The sequence below is a fragment of the Geotrypetes seraphini genome, chromosome 2 (genome assembly GCF_902459505.1).
Source record: "Geotrypetes seraphini chromosome 2, aGeoSer1.1, whole genome shotgun sequence".
In the NCBI taxonomy this organism is placed as follows: Eukaryota; Metazoa; Chordata; class Amphibia; order Gymnophiona; family Dermophiidae; genus Geotrypetes; species Geotrypetes seraphini.
In genome coordinates, this window is record NC_047085.1 from 234,083,596 (window position 1) to 234,101,531 (window position 17,936).

The window sequence follows — 17,936 nt, forward strand, 5'->3', positions numbered from 1 at the left end:
AAGGTGAGTAAGATATCCATGAGGAAATGAGCATCCTCGGGAATCAAGTGGTCTAATGCAAAGGATTTCAGGAGGAGCATTTGATAAGTGAGAGCAACATCTATGTGGAAGATAGAACAAATTGTGTCCCAAACAGAGTTCCAAAAAGAACGAAGCAAAGGGCAAAAATATAAAAGATGTTTCAAGGAACCCACTTCATCATGGCAAGTCCAACAATTTTTGGAATAGGACGCGTCAATCTTATGGGACTTAATGGGAGTCCATTGTGCTCTATGTAGGAAGAAGAGCATGTTCTGGAGGATCGAGGCTGTACAAAAAGTGGACTTAAAAATGGAGGGCCAAGCCTCTTCAGGGATGGACATCTCTAAATCCGTTTCCCATGCTGATTGTAGGGAAGTTACAGGTGTGGGAAAAAGAGATTTGAGAAGCTTATAAAAGAGCGAAGCGGTGTGGCCTCATGCTATAAATTGTTGCGAAAGAGTGTATAGAGTAGGGACGGAGTGGGAGATTATTGTGGCTTCCTTATGTCCCGCACTTATCAAGTACGTTTTAATTATGAACTTTCAGATACCTGGAGCAATCCATCCGGTGTGCCACAAGGGTCTCCGCTATCTCCATTGCTCTTCAACATCTACATGTCCTCACTAGGCACGCAGCTAACCCAGTTAGGGATAAAACTATTTAGTTATGCAGATGATTTTACGATGATCATTCCATTCGTTAATTCTATCTCTGAAACTATTCCTAAAACTTCAGAAGCCATAAACGTGATGGAGCACTGGATGACAACCTTTAGGCTCAAACTTAATTCAGAAAAGACAACTTTCTTTGTTGCTTCGCCACATCCGCTTGACACCAAATCACCACTATGTATCAATAATCTTAATTACCCTATCCAACCTACCATAAAGATACTAGGTGTAACTTTGGATCAGTGCCTAACCATGAGAGACCAGGTGAACTCCTTGATCAGAAAGGGATTTTTCACTCTCTGGAAACTCAGACCATTAAAGCTTATTTCGATACAGCGGCATTCAGAACCCTAGTCCAATCCCTCGTACTGAGTCTACTTGACTACTGTAACATCGCCTATTTAGCAATTTCCCAAAAGAACATGCAGCGTTTACAATTGATGCAAAATGCAGTGGTCAAACTGATCTTTGGGCTGAGGAAGTTTGACCACGTGACACCCTACTACCGGCAGCTGCATTGGCTGCCACTGGAGGCGCGCGTAAAGTTTAAATTTGCTTGCTTCTGCTTCAGAGCACTACACGGACTTGCCCCTAAATATATAACTGACCTTTTCATCTTCTCAGCCAACAGACACAAGTGAAGCTCATATTACAACTTCGTTTCCCCCCCAGTGAGAGGTTGTAAACTGAAAAAACACCATGAACATCTTCTCTCGCACCAAGCAGCATCATGGGGTAAAGACCTAGAACAATTGCTTTCGCCCACTACTTATGAGGAATTTAGGAAACGTCTGAAAACATACCTGTTCCTAAAATATCTAGACAACTGATCCTCTCTTCTCTCTCCCCTCTGTAGCGATGAACTTGTTCTATTGATCACTCTCTCCTCAAAAATGGATTTCTTGTCCTATTAACCCTCTTTCTTCCTCCCCTCTTAAAGTCAATCAATTTGTACCTTTGGCTTAATCTTTGTAAACTGCATAGAACTTCACGGTATTGCGGTATATAAGCTGTTATTATTATTATTATTATTGTGGGAAGACCTGATTTTTTGCAGCAGATCTTAGCTGTAACCAATGAAAGAAGTTCGATTCTGCGATTGAGAAAGAGGTCATCAGCTCATGAAAGGTGAGCCAAGTTCCATCTGGGTGGCAGAGAGAGCCACATCCCAAATTTGATGTTGAAACCATGAGGGCCAGGAGATGGGTTTTTTTTATCGATCAAGTTCAATTTATTAAACCACAAGGGGCAAAAAGTAGATTGAGTGTCAAGAGCTGTGAGGACTTTATGAGTAGTTTGCATGATGGGGTTTTGGACGAGGCGTGGGAAGTTCTTAGTACCCAGCAGACGGAGTAAAGGAAAGGATGCATAAATGAAATCTCTAAACGCAACCAATTGGGAATATCTGTGATATGAGAAGTGGAGAGCCACTCTGCACCCTGTCTGAGGATAAATGCTTTGTGGTAGCAGTGAAGGTCAGGAAAGTTAACACCACCTAAAAGGTTGGGAGCTTTCAGTTTCTGGAGAGAGATTCTATGTGGTTTATCATTCCATAGAAAGCGTAACATCAGTTTCTCGAGTTGCCTGTATAAAGAGGGAGGAAATAAGAGAGGAAACATGTTAAAAATGTATGTGACCTTTGGAACTACCATCATCTTTATGGTATCCAGGCGACCCCACCAGGAGAAATGTAAAGGGGACCAGGAAGATAAAGAATCCTGAACCTGAGTGAGGAGTTTAAAAGATATCAGTTGCTGAGACGACCGAATGTCTTTGTCAAATATTTTATGCCAGAGGAAACCCAAGTAAAGGGTTGGGACGAAATGGTGAGAGGCATACCAGAATCACTGAGGGGCATAACTTCGGATTTATCCCAATTGATCTTGTAGACTGAGAACAAGGAAAAGGAGGAGATCAGACGTACTAGCGCAGATAGTGAGTGTTCTGGGTCCGACAGGTAAAGGAGAACATCATCGGCGTAGGCCGAGAGTTTTAATTCAATATTGGCAATGGAAATGCCCTTTATATCTGAAGACTGCCGGATAGCTGCAAGAAGGGGCTCGAGGGCCAAATTAAACAAAAGTGGGGACATAGGACAGCCCTGGCGGGTACCTCTGTGTAGTGTAAATGGAGTGGAAGCCTCATCATTAACTATTAACTTAGCTGTGGGGGTATTATATAATAAGGAAATCATATGAATAAGAGGTGGAAGAAGGCCAAATCTGGAAAGAACATCAAAAAGATACCTCCACTCCACGCCTTTTCAGCGTCTCTAGAGAAACAATCACCGAGGGGTGAGCAGTCGATTGAGAGGAGTGGAGCACATGACACAGAAGTCTGGTGTTGTCTACTCCGTAGCGACCTTTCAGAAAGCCCACTTGATCCCTATGGATCAGACAAGGCATGATCTCCAAGTGGAATACCAAAAGTTTAGCATAAATTTTATAGTCTAAGTTCAAGAGGGATATGGGGCGGTAATTCTTCACCAGCTGAGGTCTCTGTTCGGCTTCGATAGGACAATGATGTTCGCTTCAAGAAATCGATGGAGAGTGTGCGGAGCATCCGGGGGACCCTGATGGTAGGAGAGCAAATGAGGAGTCAGGAGGGTTGAAAATAATTTGTAGAACTCCGAAGTGAGGCCCGGGTGCTTTGGCTGAAGGCAGTGAAGAAATGGCCCAAGCAATTTCATCAGAGGAGATAGGTTGTTGTAAAGATTGTTGCTGATGTTCAGTAATGGTAGGTAAGTTGAGTGTTCGAAGAAAATCCTGAATGGCGGTAGAAGATGAAGAGGATTCTGAGGAGTATAGGCCTTCATAAAAGGCACGAAAATCCTCTAGAATGTCCCTGATGGTAGTATGCAAATGGCCGTCCGATGATTTGATGTGTGAAATACGGTTTTTGGAGTGTTTGCCTTTCAGATAGAGAGCTAGTAGGTGACCAGACTTGTTGGAAGAAGCATAGTACGTGGCTGAGCGACGAAATAAGGAAGCAGAGGCGAGCGAGCTGAATATTTCATTGTATTGAAATTTAAGTTGTTGTAATTTTTTATAAAGCACCTGGTCATGATGGCTGTAGAGTTGAGATTCAAATGTGTGAATGTCCGCTTCTAGTTGGTGCAGTGTAGCCTTTTTTTGCTTCAGTTGAAAGGCTGAGAAGCTTATCGCTTTTCCCCGTAGCTATGCTTTATATGCTTCCCAGATGATAGAGAATTCGGAAACTGATGAAATATTGGTAGCAAAGAAAGCTTGAGTTTCCTCTTTGATGTGGGAGAGAAATGAGTCATCAAACAGCAGATAGTTATTTAGTCTCCATTGTCTGGATGCGGAAGCAGGAGACCAATTAAGGAAACAAGAAACAGCCGCATGGTCCGAGATGGTAATGTGAATACGTGTAGATACAACACAGTTCAATATGTCCTTAGAGCCCAAGATATAGTCGATCCTGGAGAAGGAGTGGTGCGGCGCAGAGTAGAAAGTGAAATCTTTGGCGACAGTTTTGAGGATCTATCTATAAAGGGGTCTATCAGAAAGTTAAAGTCCCCGGCGAATATGGTATCTGTGGTTAATGGTGAGTTGCAGACAGTCTGAAAGGATTGGTAAAAGGAGGGGTCGTCTGCATTAGGAGCATAGATGTTGAATAGTTTCAGTAGTTTCCCAGCAATAGAACCTTCAATGAAGGACCAGCGTCCATTGGGGTCATATTTGTGAGATGAAAGGTGGAAATTGAGAGATTTTTTCATCAGAGTTATGACTCCGTTTTTCTTGCCCAGAGCGGGTGCAGCAAAACAGTGTTGAACCCATCCGCCAACCAGCTTCTGAGCTTCCTCCGAACTGAGGTGAGATTCTTGAAGGAGACAAATATCTGCTTTGAGATGTTTGAAGTAATGTAGAATTTTTTTCGCTTAATTGGACTGTTGATTCCTTTAACATTAAGAGAAACAATGTGCAATTTAACCATTCAAAAAAGGGAAGGATGTAGAGAGCCAGATGGTTAAGACTGATAAGACAATGAGCATCAGAACAAGATGAGATGATAGGTGGACAATAGCGGAACTAGCAAAAGAGAAGGACGATCGCTCTGCAGAAGATGGGTGAAAAGGTGCCAAAAAAAAAAGGAAGAAAATGATTCACGCTGACATTGCTCTGGATTAACAAAACAAACAAAGATCCAAAAATGGGATCGCATGCTGACAAGAGGAGCTCAGCAAGCCTCCTCAGCCCAGGAACTGATCAGTAGCTTGTGTGATCAGAGCCCCATAGAGCAGTAAATAGGACTTAAGTAATAAGAAGTATGTCAGGTCATAACGCCCACAGTGTCGTCAAGAAATTTCTGTAGTTCTAACGGGTCGTCGAAGTTCTTGGTAGTGTTGTGGTAAGTAATCTTCATCCTAGCTGGGTAAAATAACCCATATTGAGCTCCGATGTTTTTAAGCTGGGGCCGCATGGCTAGAAAGGCCTTCCGTCTCTGAGCCGTTGTTTTTGCCAGGTCTGGGACGAATAGAATTCTCTTGCCTTCCACCAGCAGGGCCGATGAGGATTTTGCGGCTTGTAAAATTTGGATGGTTTGCGTGTAGCGTAATAGTTTCAAAACTATGGGCCTCAGGGGTTTGGCAGGCATCGGAGGGCCCGAAGGGACTCTGTGCGCTCGCTCTATCTCCAACGGTGGAGCAAAATGGAGATTCAGGGTCTTGGGAATAAAAGTGAGTAGAAACGCCATAAGATCTGTTCCTTCAGTCGATTCAGGGAGCCCAATGATGCGAATGTTGCTCCGACGCATTCTGTTGGAGATATCTTCCAGGTCGTGCTGTAAAATGGACATTTTGCGGAGGTCGTGTACTTGTGTGCATAGGGGCCCTCAAATTAATCCTGCTCTGATTGCACACCCTTGTTAGATAGATATGTGGCATTACACATTTAAATAATCCGTTCAGATACTCCTGCTCTTCTGCGAAAGACTCCGTCTCTTTTTCTAAAAGAATCAGATCATTGTACCCCCTCCTCCCATTTGTACCTTACTTGTTTTCTATCCTATGCTGATTGTATTTCTATCCCAAATCCCTAATGTGTTATGTAAGTTTTAGGTCGTGTTGTCTTTTTTATGTAACGCCATATACTTAAGTTGTTTTATTCTTCTTAATTGTACTGTCTTTGGCATTTTTTATTTTAATTTGCCTCCCCATTTTTATATTCTGTAAATCGCTTAGGAATTGTATAAGCGATATCATCAATTTTTTTAAAATAACTTTTTCATGATTACAATTTCACAGTTGAAATAAGCAAAGGACAGAATAGAATCTTAATTCAATAACAAACATCACTCAACAAAAAAAAAAAAATTCCTTTCAAGCCCACAATATTGGGAAAAACATGCTTATTTATCTCACAAAAAGAAAAATATTAGGTAACTAGTCTTTAAGCCCGTTACATTAACGGGTGTTAGAATAGATGTGTCTTTCTTTCTTTCTTTCTCTCTCTCTCTCTCTCTCCTTGGCCGCTTTCTGTCTGTCTGCCTTTCTTTCTTTCTGTCTCTTTCCTTGGCTGTCCACCACCACCCCTTGCCTGCTCCCCCTGTCCAACAGTAGCCCTTCTCCCTTCTTTTTACCTCCCCCATGTCCAGCAGCACCCCTTCCCTGCTCCCTCTGTCCAGCAGCAACAATTCACTGCTCCCCCTGTCCAGCAGCACTCCTTACCTGCTTCCCCTGTCCCTCTTCCCTGCTCCCCCTGTCCAGCAGCACCTCTTCCCTGCTTCACCTGTCTCTCTTCCCTGCTCCCCCTGTCCAGCAGCACTCCTTACTTGTTCCCCCTGTCCCTCTTCCCTGCTCCCCTTGTCCAGCAGCATCCCTTACCTGCTCCCGCTGTCCAGCATGCGGCTTCCTGGTCGTTTGCGTCTGACTTCCTCTTCTTTAAAGCAGCCTGCTGAGGATTGTGGCCGGCTGTAGTGAACCTCGCAGGCCGTTCTGCACCTCAGTAGCACGTTCCCTCTGGGGACGCGATTGCATACATCAGAGGGAACGTGTTACCGAGGTGCAGAGTGGCCTGCGAGGTTCGCTACAGCCGGCCGTGTTCCTCAGCAGGCTGCTTTGAAGAGGAGCAGTAGTGTTGGCAACGGTTGGTGAGTGAGGGCGGGAGGGGAGAGTCGCCGGCGTGTTCCCTGCCTCCATGTTCCAAAATTGAATTTGGCACGGAGGGACACAGCACGGCAGCAGTGATCACAAAACCCTAAGTGCGCATGCACGCTTAGGGTTTTATTATAGAGGATGCAAAATGGGCAACAGAATCTATTATTAAATAGACCCTGTTGTCATTCACAAATACAGGGTTTAAAACATTTTATAAACTCACTTATTTATAAGCAAGCAGTAATCATATTGTTTCTTTAGCTAGAAGAAATTATTGTAGCTGCATTGGGTTCCAAAACAAAAATTCATTGTCTTGTAATCTAACAAGACACATACACAGAAACTTAAGAAAAAAAGATGCCTCCAGAGCCACCACTGTATTCTTTAATTTCAAAAATTATTTTCATCTTAATTGGGTGGCTCAGGAGACATCAGGAAAAATCCTATGAGTTTTAAAATACATTTTCATTATCAAAATTTTATCTATCTTACTCATGCAAGTTATCACAAGGATGGATCGAGTCTGGATCAAATCTTCACTATCCTTCAAAAAAACTGTTAAATCAATTTCCGTTGATACCAGATGATCCACTTCCTTATTCGACTCCATCTTCTTTTTTTGTGGAAGATGATAGTAATTTAATATAGGAAAATTCTCCGCATTGAATAATCCCAGAATTTCCTTAAGAAACTTTTTCAATAGAATCTCAGGTGACAGCAAATGGGCAACTGGGAAATTAACCAGCTGGAGATTTTTTGATTTATATAAATTTTCCATTGTTTCTAATTTTGAATGAATTACAGATGAGTCTTTAACTGCAGAGGTAGAGACATGCTGTAAGGTAACGATATCATCAAATTTTAATAAAAACTTGAAACTTGAAAAAACTTGAAACCTGATTGTAATCCAATTTCTTCCATCCATTTTTCATATACATACAATGTAATCTTGATACATAATAGTAACCACAAAATTAAAAACAAAAACAACAAAGAACACTGTACGCAGAGAAAATGTTAAATTATCATTTATATTTGGGGGGGGTTCAAAGAGGTCAAGGCAGATGACTTTAAAATATGCAATGTCATCTCAGTAACAACTATAGAAAAATAGACAAATATAGGGCTCCTTTTACGAAGGCACGTCAGGGCCTTAATGCGCGGAATAGCGCGCTAAAATGCCACGAGTGCTAATCACTACCGCCTGCTCTTGAGAAGCAGGTAGTTTTTCAGCTAGCGTGCGCTAATCTGGTGCATGCACTAAAAATGCTAGCGCACCTTCGTAAAAGGAGCCCATAGTGCACACTATAGACAGCAGATATAAATTCCCAAAACAGGCACATTTCGATCGCTAAATTGAAAATAAAATAATTTTCCTACTATTGCTGTCTGGTGATTTCATGAGTCTCTAGTTGCACTTCCTTCTGACTGTGCATCCAATATTTATTTATTTCTGCCTCCTGCATGCTTCCTCTCCTCCAGACCTCATTCCATTCCCCCAACCAACATCTCTCTTTGTCCTTCCATGAGTCCAACTTTTCTTCTTCTCCTCTGCCCCCATTGGCAACATGTTTCCCACTCTCATTCCCTTCTCTGCTGCAAAGGGACTGGGGTAAGAGAGATATCTCTCCCTTTACTGCCACATCCCTCCCACTCCCTCTATTGCCGCATCCAACATTTCTCCCTCCTTTCCACCAGTCCAACATATCTTTCTCTCTATCTCCTGCATGCTTCCTCTCCTCCAGTCCTCATTCCCTACCCCAACCAACATCTCTCTTACTCCCTCCATGAGTTCAACTTTTTATTCTTTGCCTTCTCTCCCTTTTCCTGAGTGTGCCATTTCTCCTTCCCTCCTTTCTTCCCTCTCCATCAATCTCTTTCTTTCTCTCTCCATGAGTCCAACACTTTCTGCCTCCTGTTCGCTTCTTCTTCTCTGGATCTTATTTCCTGCCCCAACCAACATCTCTCTCTGTCCCTCCATGAGGCCATCTTTTCTCCCTCTCTCATCCCCCGGATCATGTGCAGCATTTTTCACCACTGCCCACCAGTCCCATGCCCATTTCTTCTTCTATCACCTCTCTCCAGCACAATGCCACATCTCTCCCTCCATTACTATGTCTAGCATTCCTCTCCCTTGACATTCAATCTGTCCTGGTCTAATATATGCATCCTCACTGGCATTAAAAAACCTCTTATATAATGCAAAGAGCCATGGAACCAAAATATGTAAATATATTTCTGTATGGCTTTCAATAAATAATAGCTTAAACTTATCTTTGTTGAATGTCTTGCAGTATTCAATAATGGGTGTCCGGTCCACGGGCTTCTTTATATTGATTTTTCAAAGTTTAAAACATATGAGGACCTAACGTTGATGATTGTCAGTGCTTTGCTATTAAGGCTGCTTCAGGGCAAAAGATCCTACTTAAGAACATAAGAATATTCTTACTGGGTCAGACCAAAGGCCCATCAAACCCAGTAGCCTGTTCTCATGGTGACCAATCCAGGCCACTAGTACCTGGCCCAAACCCAAAGAGTAGCTACATTCCATGCTACTGATCCAGGGTAAGCAGTGGCTTGCCCTATGTATCCTATATAATAAAACCCTAGAGCGCTCATGCGCTCTTGAAATTTCGTGATCCCTGCCGCCATGATTTCTGATCCGTGGCAGCCAATCCAGCGGCAGGGAACATTCTGGCCACTCCCCTCCTTCCGCCATCACTCACTCTGGAAGCCAGGCAAGCTCTCTTCCTGCCCGCGTCCTCGGAAGGGAACACAACTCGGCCCTCATTCGCCGCCGCTGCTGCTGATCCTCCTGTAAAGAGCAGCCTGTGATGGTGGCCGGCTTTAGCGAACCTCGCAGGCCATTCTCCAGCCTCGGTAGCATGTTCCCTCTGACGCGATCCCGTGCGTCAGAGGGAACATGCTACCGAGGCTGGAGAGCGGCCTGCGAGGTTCGCTAAAGCCGGCCACCATCGCAGGCTGCTCTTCAGGAGGATCAGCAGCGTAAGAGGAGCCGCCACCGGCACTTTTAAAACTAACCTTCGGCCGCAGCACGCCAGCCCGCGGGAAGGGAAGGGGGAGGGGCCGAACGGAGCAGGCCAAATCGCATTAAGAGAAGGGAGGGGCTGAACGGAGCAGGACAGCTCACGTAAGAGAAGGGAATTGCTTCACAGGGACCTGGAGGGGAAGGGAAATACGCTGCTGCTTCTGCAAAGGAAAGTGTGGGGGGGGGGAGAGAAGGGAATGGGGGGAAATGCTGCTACTACTTCACAGGATCTGGAGGGGAAGGGAAATATCACTGCTGCTTCTGCAAAGGAAAGTGGGGGGGGGAGAGAAGGGAATGGGGGGTGGGGAAAAATGCTGCTACTACTTCACAGGGACCTGGAGGGGAAGGGAAATACGCTGCTGCTTCTGCAAAGGAAAGTGGGGGGGGGAGAGAAGGGAATGGGGGGTGGGGGAAAATGCTGCTACTACTTCACAGGATCTGGAGGGGAAGGGAAATATCACTGCTGCTTCTGCAAAGGAAAGTGGGGGGGAGAGAAGGGAATGGGGGGTGGGGGAAAATGCTACTACTTCACAGGATCTGGAGGGGAAGGGAAATATCACAGCTGCTTCTGCAAAGGAAAGTGGGGGGGGGAGAGAGAGAAGGAAATGGGGGGTGGGGGGAAATGCTGCTACTACTTCACAGGGACCTGGAGGGGAAGGGAAATACGCTGCTGCTTCTGCAAAGGACAGTTGGGGGGGAGAGAAGGGAATGGGGGGTGGGGGAAAATGCTGCTACTACTTCACAGGGACCTGGAGGGCAAGGGAAATACCGCTGCTGCTTCTGCAAAGGAAAGTGGGGGGGGGGGGGAGAGAGAGACAGAAAGAAATGCAGACAGACAGAAAAAAAGACAGACAGGGAACCAGAGAGACAGACTGAAAGAAAGACAGACAGACAAAGGGTGCCAGGGAGAGAGAGAGAGAGAGAGAAAAATAGCAGGAGGGAGAGAGACAGAAATAAAGGAAGAAAGAGACAGGAACAGGGAGAGAGACATAAATAAAGAAAGACAGACAGGCATATATTCTAGCACCCGTTAATGTAACGGGCTTAAACACTAGTTTCTCAATAACAGACTATTTACTTTTCTTCCAAGAAATTGTCCAAACCTTTCTTAAAACCAGCTACACTATCTGCTCTTACCACAACCTCTAGCAATGCGTTCCAGAGTTTAACTATTCTCTGAGTGATAAAATATTTCCTCCTATTGGTTTTGTAAGTATTTCCTTGTAACTTAATGGAGTTGTCAAATGCAAACCCTATTTTTGTTGAAAACTGTATTTTTATTGTAAACCGCTCAGAAGTTTGATTGAGCGTTATAAATTTTTTAAAATAAACTTGAAACTTGAGTGTCCCCTAATCTTTGTAATTTTTGATAGAGTGAAAAATCGATCCACTTGTACCCGCTCTACTCCACTCAAGATTTTGTAAACTTCAATCATATCTCCCCTCAGCTATCTCTTTTCCAAGCAGAAGAGCCTTAACCTTTTTAATCTTTCCTCATACGAGGAGTTCCATCCCCTTTATCATTTTGGTTGCTCTTCTTTGAACCTTTTCTAGTGCCGTTATATCTTCCTTGAGATAAGGAGACAAGAACTGAACACAATACTACAGGTGAGGTCACACCATGGAGCAATACAGGGACAGTATTACATTCTTAATCTTGTTTTTAATAGTTCCTAGCATTTTGTTTGCTTTTTTTGGCCGCCACTGCACATTGGGTGGAAGGTTTCATCGTATTGTCTACAACAGTATCTTTCAAACTTTCTCGAGCCGGGGTACACTAAAGGTAGTGGCCACAGCTCAAGGCTCCCGAAGTGCGCAGACGTCGCTGTGATGACATCATGCACATACATGTCATCATCACACTGACATCCACGCATGTGCAGAGGCCCTCCAGACAGGCCCTGAAATGCCAGTAGGGCATGCCATCAGAGAAGTCTAACAAATATCAACTGAGTACCCCCAACCACAGACCTCCTAAACTCCACCCTAGATCCACCCAAGCTCTTCCCCAGATCCCACCTCCTTTACTAATTGTAATGCAATTTATTTCTTAAAATTTCCCTGCTGCATGGCAATTATCCTTTCCATTTTAAATATGTGGCACAAAGAGTTCCACCAAAAGCTATAATTCAGCCTATCCCAATTTTTCCAATTATTCGTTATCTGTTGTATGGCAACCCCTGTCATAATGAGTAGAAGCTTATTATTAGTAGAGGATATTTGGCTCTTAGCCCTCATTGACATGCCAATCAATACAGTATCTTAGGAAAATGCCACCGGATTATCTAACAAACTATTTATTTGACCTCATATTGATTTCCAAAAAGCAAATATCAATGGACAGTAGAATAACAAATGATCTAATGTCCTAGCTTCAAGATGACAGTGCCAGCATCTATTAGATTTAGAGCTATCTAACTTCTGTAAATGAACCGGGGACCAAAATGCTCTATGTAACAGAAAAAACCAAGTTTGTCTCATAGATGCAGACACTGTACATCTCATCCTCCAAGCCCAAATACGTGGCCATTGAGAAGCAGTAATTTAATGCTTGATCTCAATGCTCCAGATGTCCTGAAGACCAGTTTTTGGTTTCTTATTTAAAAATCCAGATATTAATTTATACTACTGAGCGACCTGATGTCCCAGGAAGTCCACCTAAAAGCATAAGAGTGGCAAACTATACTGATTACTGAGATTTTTCCATTCAGGGAACCCAGCCTGAATAGCCTGCTTCAACTGCAACCATCTATAATTTTGTGATTTATTAAGACCAAATTTGTGTTGCAATTGTGAAAAATCAAGCAGCTTACCATCTGAAATAATATCATCGAAAGCACGTATATCTGCCTTCATCCAATACTTTCAGATAACCTTAAATCCGCCAATTTGAATCTTGGAGTTCAGCCATAGGGTCTGATGAGTTGATTTATGAACTGAAATATGTGTTAAATTATTCACATATTTTAAGGTTTTCCATGTGTCTACTAGGATTCTATTATCCTTATATAATCTAGGCATCTTAATACTCAACACATGACTCAACCTCAATAGTGACATGAGTTGCCATTCCAACCATAACCAGTCTGGGAGATTTTCCATGAGTTCAGGGAGGATCCAGTACATACCCTGACGCATAATATAGGCTTGATGGTACCTATAAAAACATATAGTAACATAGTAAATGATGGTAGATAAAGACCCGAATGGTCCATCCGGTCTGCCCAACCTGATTCAATTTAATTTTTTTTTTATTTTTTCTTCTTAGCTATTTCTGGGCAAGAATCCAAAGCTCTACCCAGTACTGTGCTTGGGTTCCTACTGCTGAAATCTCTGTTAAAACCTACTCCAGCCCATCTACACCCTCCCAGCCCATCTTCCACCAAATGGCCATATACAGACACAGACTGTGCAAGTCTGCCCAGTACCGGCCTTACTTCAATTTTTAATATTATTTTCTGATTCTAGATCCTCTGTGTTCATCCCACGCTTCTTTGAACTCCATCACCGTTTTCCTCTCCACCACCTCTCTCGGGAGCATATTCCAGGCATCCACCACCCTCTCCGTAAAGTAGAATTTCCTAACATTGCTTTTGAATCTACCACCCCTCAACCTCAAATTATGTCCTCTGGTTTTACCATTTTCCTTTCTCTGGAAAAGATTTTGTTCTACGTTAATACCCTTCAAGTATTTGAATGTCTGAATCATATCTCCCCTGTCTCTCCTTTCCTCTAGGGTATACATAGTCAGGGCTTCCAGTCTAAGTTGGGAAAATTTACCCCACCCTCCGCAATTGGTTTTTGTAGAGATACCATGGCAATTCTTGCTGCTTTCCCCAGCCAAATAAATTTTGTCAGAATACTATTTAATTTCTTGTAAAAAATACCCCTGAAAAAACACTGGCAACATACCAATTTGATAACAGACTACAGGCAGAATCATCATCATAACTGTTTGGACTCTTCTCCACCAAGACAGATGCAATGGGTTCCATTGCTCACACATTTCTGTGACTTTCAGCAATAAAGATTTTTCATTTATCTTCATAGTTTCTTCCAGTGTACTTTTTATCCAAATATCTAAATATTTTATTCCCTCTTCCTTCCAGAGAAAAGGGAATGTATCAATTAATCCTTTTGTACAATATACATTTAATGGAAGAACCTCTGATTTGCTCCAGTTTATTTTGTAACCAGAGAATTTTCCAAATCTATCAATCAGATCTAGTAAATGTGGAATGGTGGTTTCAGGATTCCTCAAATGAAGTAATATGTCTTCTGCATAAGCAGAGACCTTGTATTCCCGACCTGTATAAGGCATACCCTGTATCTCCTCTGCCTGCTGAAAAGCCAATAACAAGAGTTCCAATACAATGTCAAAAAGCAAAAGAGATAACGGACACCCTTGTCTAACTCCCCTTTTAAGACAAAACCGTTCAGAAAAATTATTATTAATGTATAATCTTGCATAAGGGGAACTATACAAAGTTTGAATCATTTGTATAAATCCAGAACCAATACCAAACCAATCCATTGCCTGATACATAAATGTCCATTCCACACGATCAAAGGCCTTCTCTGCATCCAAGGACACTGAGAAGGCCGGATCTTCCATAGTTTTTGTTAGATTTAACATGTGAAAGGCTAGTCTGGTATTGTTTGATGAATGTCTCTGAGCAACGAAACCCGTTTGGTGCATACCAATAATATAAGGGAGAGCTTTAGCCAAGCGCAAAGCCAATAACTTAGCAAAATTTTTCCATCTACATTAATCAAAGAAATAGGCCTGTAATTTGAAACCAATGTAGGATCTTTATTTGGCTTCAGTAAAACTATAAAGATTCTGCCATAGTACCTGTAATACAACCTTTAATCAGTTGATCCTGATATAACTTTAATAAATGAGGTAGTAGGGTAATTTGAAATGATTTGTAATACTCTGCAGTGAATCCATCACCACCTGGAGCGGATTCAACTCTTAGGGACTTCAATGTTGTTTGTAGTTCTTTCATTGATAAAGGCTCCTCAAGACTTCATTTTATATGCTCAGGAATTTTTGGTCCCTTAATTAATTTTAAAAATTCTAAACCTTCTAGTTCCTTATTTAAATAAGGCATGGAAGAATACAAAGCTTTATAAAATTTTAAGAATTGTTTTAAAATCGTTCTAATTTGAGAATGAGTTTCCCCATTCTCATCAGTGATAGCCACAATTTTTACTCTCCATTTTTAACTTTAAGGTAATTAGCTAGCATTCTCCCTGCTTTATTCGAGTTTCCATAATACAGAGCCTGTTGAGAAAACAACTCTTTCCTAGCCATTTGAGAGGAAATCTCATTGTATTTATATTTAATTTTCAAGAGGGCCTGCAAAATATTTGCACTGAAGTCCCCAGCTACCACTAAATTAGAGGCAGCCAGTGGCAGAAGTACTTGTTGAAGAGTTTTTAAAAAATTCTGGGGATGCAGAACCCAAGATAAGAGCAGTTAGGAGTCGAAAGCACTCTCAAAGAGGTGGGTTTTTAATTAGGCCTTCAACACTGCCAGAGATGGAGCCCCTCGTAGAGATTTGGGCATATGGCACAGCAAGGCACAAAGGATGGAGTCTGGAGTTGGCAGTTGAAAAAAAAAGGTAGGAGAGACTTACCAGCTGAGTGGAGCTCAGTGGGGTGGGGGTGGGGGGGTCACAGGGGGAGATAAGTGAAGAGATAGTGAGGTGCAGCTGAGTGAGTGCATTTGAAGGTGAGTAAGAGGGGTTTGAATTGTATTTGGAAATGGATGAAAAGCCAATGAAGTGACTTTAGGAAAGGGGTAACGTGAGTATAGCGGCTCTCCCGGAATATGAGTTGTGCAGCTGAATTCTGAATGGATTGGAGGGGAGCGAGATGACTAAGTGGAAGGCCTGGGAGTAGTGAGTTACAGTAGTCTAAGCACGAGTCAATGAGGGTGTGGCTAAGTGTTTTGGTAATGTGCTCACAGAGGAAGGGTCGAATTTTGGTAATATTATAGAGGAAGAAGCGGCTTGAGAATTCAATTACAGTAAATAACTGTCCATAAAAACTAATGTCAATAAAGAAAAGTGCTTGCATATCAATAACATTTTTAATAAACCTTGTTTCTTCGCTAACCTCACCCACTTGCTTATGTCATGTACTACTGGAATAGGATTACAGGAACCAGGAGCCGGCTAAGCCTTCTCTTTAAAAAACAAAAAGATATTCTTTCTCTGCAAGAGGTACAAGCTTCTTCTTCTAGAACCTTTGTGACATTAGCTAATACCAGGCAAAAGAAATATAAGCAAGGGTCCCTATCTAGATTCCCAATCCCCTTTTTAGGTCAGTTGCAGCATATACAGTACTGTAATTCAGCTAGATCTATTCTTCTAGACACAATCCCTTCAGGCACCAGCACAACCTTTCCAACACAGTTAAACCTCAGAAGTTTGTCCAGCTCTTCCTGGCAACCAGAACTTCCACACCAAGCCCATGCAAAAAGTCAACAAATATCTGTGAAGAAAACTCATCTAAAAGCAACACCCATTAGCTAATTAAAGCTGTACCTGGCTTCCAGATCAATAATTTTTTCTAAGAAACTGGCATGTCACTTCAATAAATTTATTCCCAAATTATATGTACACACTCCTAAAAAACAACTTTACTGGTAGAACCTGAACAGATTAAGCCTTTCAGCTTCCTCACTCTCACCAGTCTGAGGCTTTTCCTCAGTTCATCCTGTTTTGATTGTTAATTTTTGTTAACGAAAAGGCACCGAAACACTTCCAATTGATGCTGACAGCTTTCACACACAAAGCTCAAACAAAGCATCAACTGTTTTTAACCAGTTATGACCCAAAATAACTCTTATTTTGCTTTAAACACTGAACAATGTCACTGTCTCCAGAGCTGGTCTCCAACTAACTCCTCACAACCTTTGAACAAAGGCCAACAAAACTCCAACAGCTTCAGTCACAGAGTGTAAACAGCTACAATACACCATGGTTCTGCAAGCAGGCAGCCATGTGGCTACTGCAGGCATCCTTGTGCCAGTTTTGAATAAAAACACGTGGAGGGACATTTTCAATAGGATGTCTGAGTTTGGACGTTTTGAGAAAGATGTCCAGAAATCCAGTAAAAAAAATGTTCATTTTCTAAACTGCAAGACGTCTTTTATTTTTTTGAAAATAACTTATCTAGGCATTTTGGCCTTTAGTATATCTTTATTGGCCATTCTCAAATACAAAGACATCCACACAAAAACGCACAAAAGTAAGCATTTTGGATGTTCAAGCAGCCAGCATTCTTAGCAAACTGTTCACAGACAGCTGGGCACAGCAGAGACTCTAAGAGGTACTGTAGTGAATGTCAAATAAAAAGTTCAAGGTACACATGTCACTATAACCTGCTTATATTGTATGTGAGCCCTCCAAAACCCACCCAAAACTTGCTGCACTCACCTGTACACTACAACCAGAAGCAGCCCTATAATTAGGTCAACTGCCGCCAGTTCTGCTGCTTTCACGTAGAAATGGTTGCACTCCCGTTGGGGAAGGAGGGGGGGGGGGTTTGGAAGGTGGAACCATCTGAAAACTTCTGCTCTCTTGCTGGTCAGGAGTTTTCAGTGTAGTGGGTACCCCCCATCCCCCCAGTGGGAGCGTGAGCAGTTATAAGTGTAGTGGGGGGGGGGGGGTTCCCCCCACCCCCCTCAGAATGCTAATGATAAGGTGTGAAAGCGGCGGAACCGTCGGCACACATTGGTCCTGCGCGCAGATGTCAGTATGGAATTGTCAGTGTGCCAATGTCCAACGCACTTTTGACGTACCACCCTGTACCCCCGATGCAGGCAACTGCTGAAACATGGATCTATTGATGACCAATAAACACTATTTTGCCATATTGGTTCTTCACTTCTTTCATTGTGCTTCTACTTCACTTACACATAAGTGGCATAGTATGTAACTGAAAGGGAGTGTTCACATGGGTGGACCATGGGCGTGGCGCATAACTTCTAGAATACGGTAGATTAGACATACGTTTGCACATTTATGCACTGCAGTTCAGTGGCATAGCCTCACATGAGTCC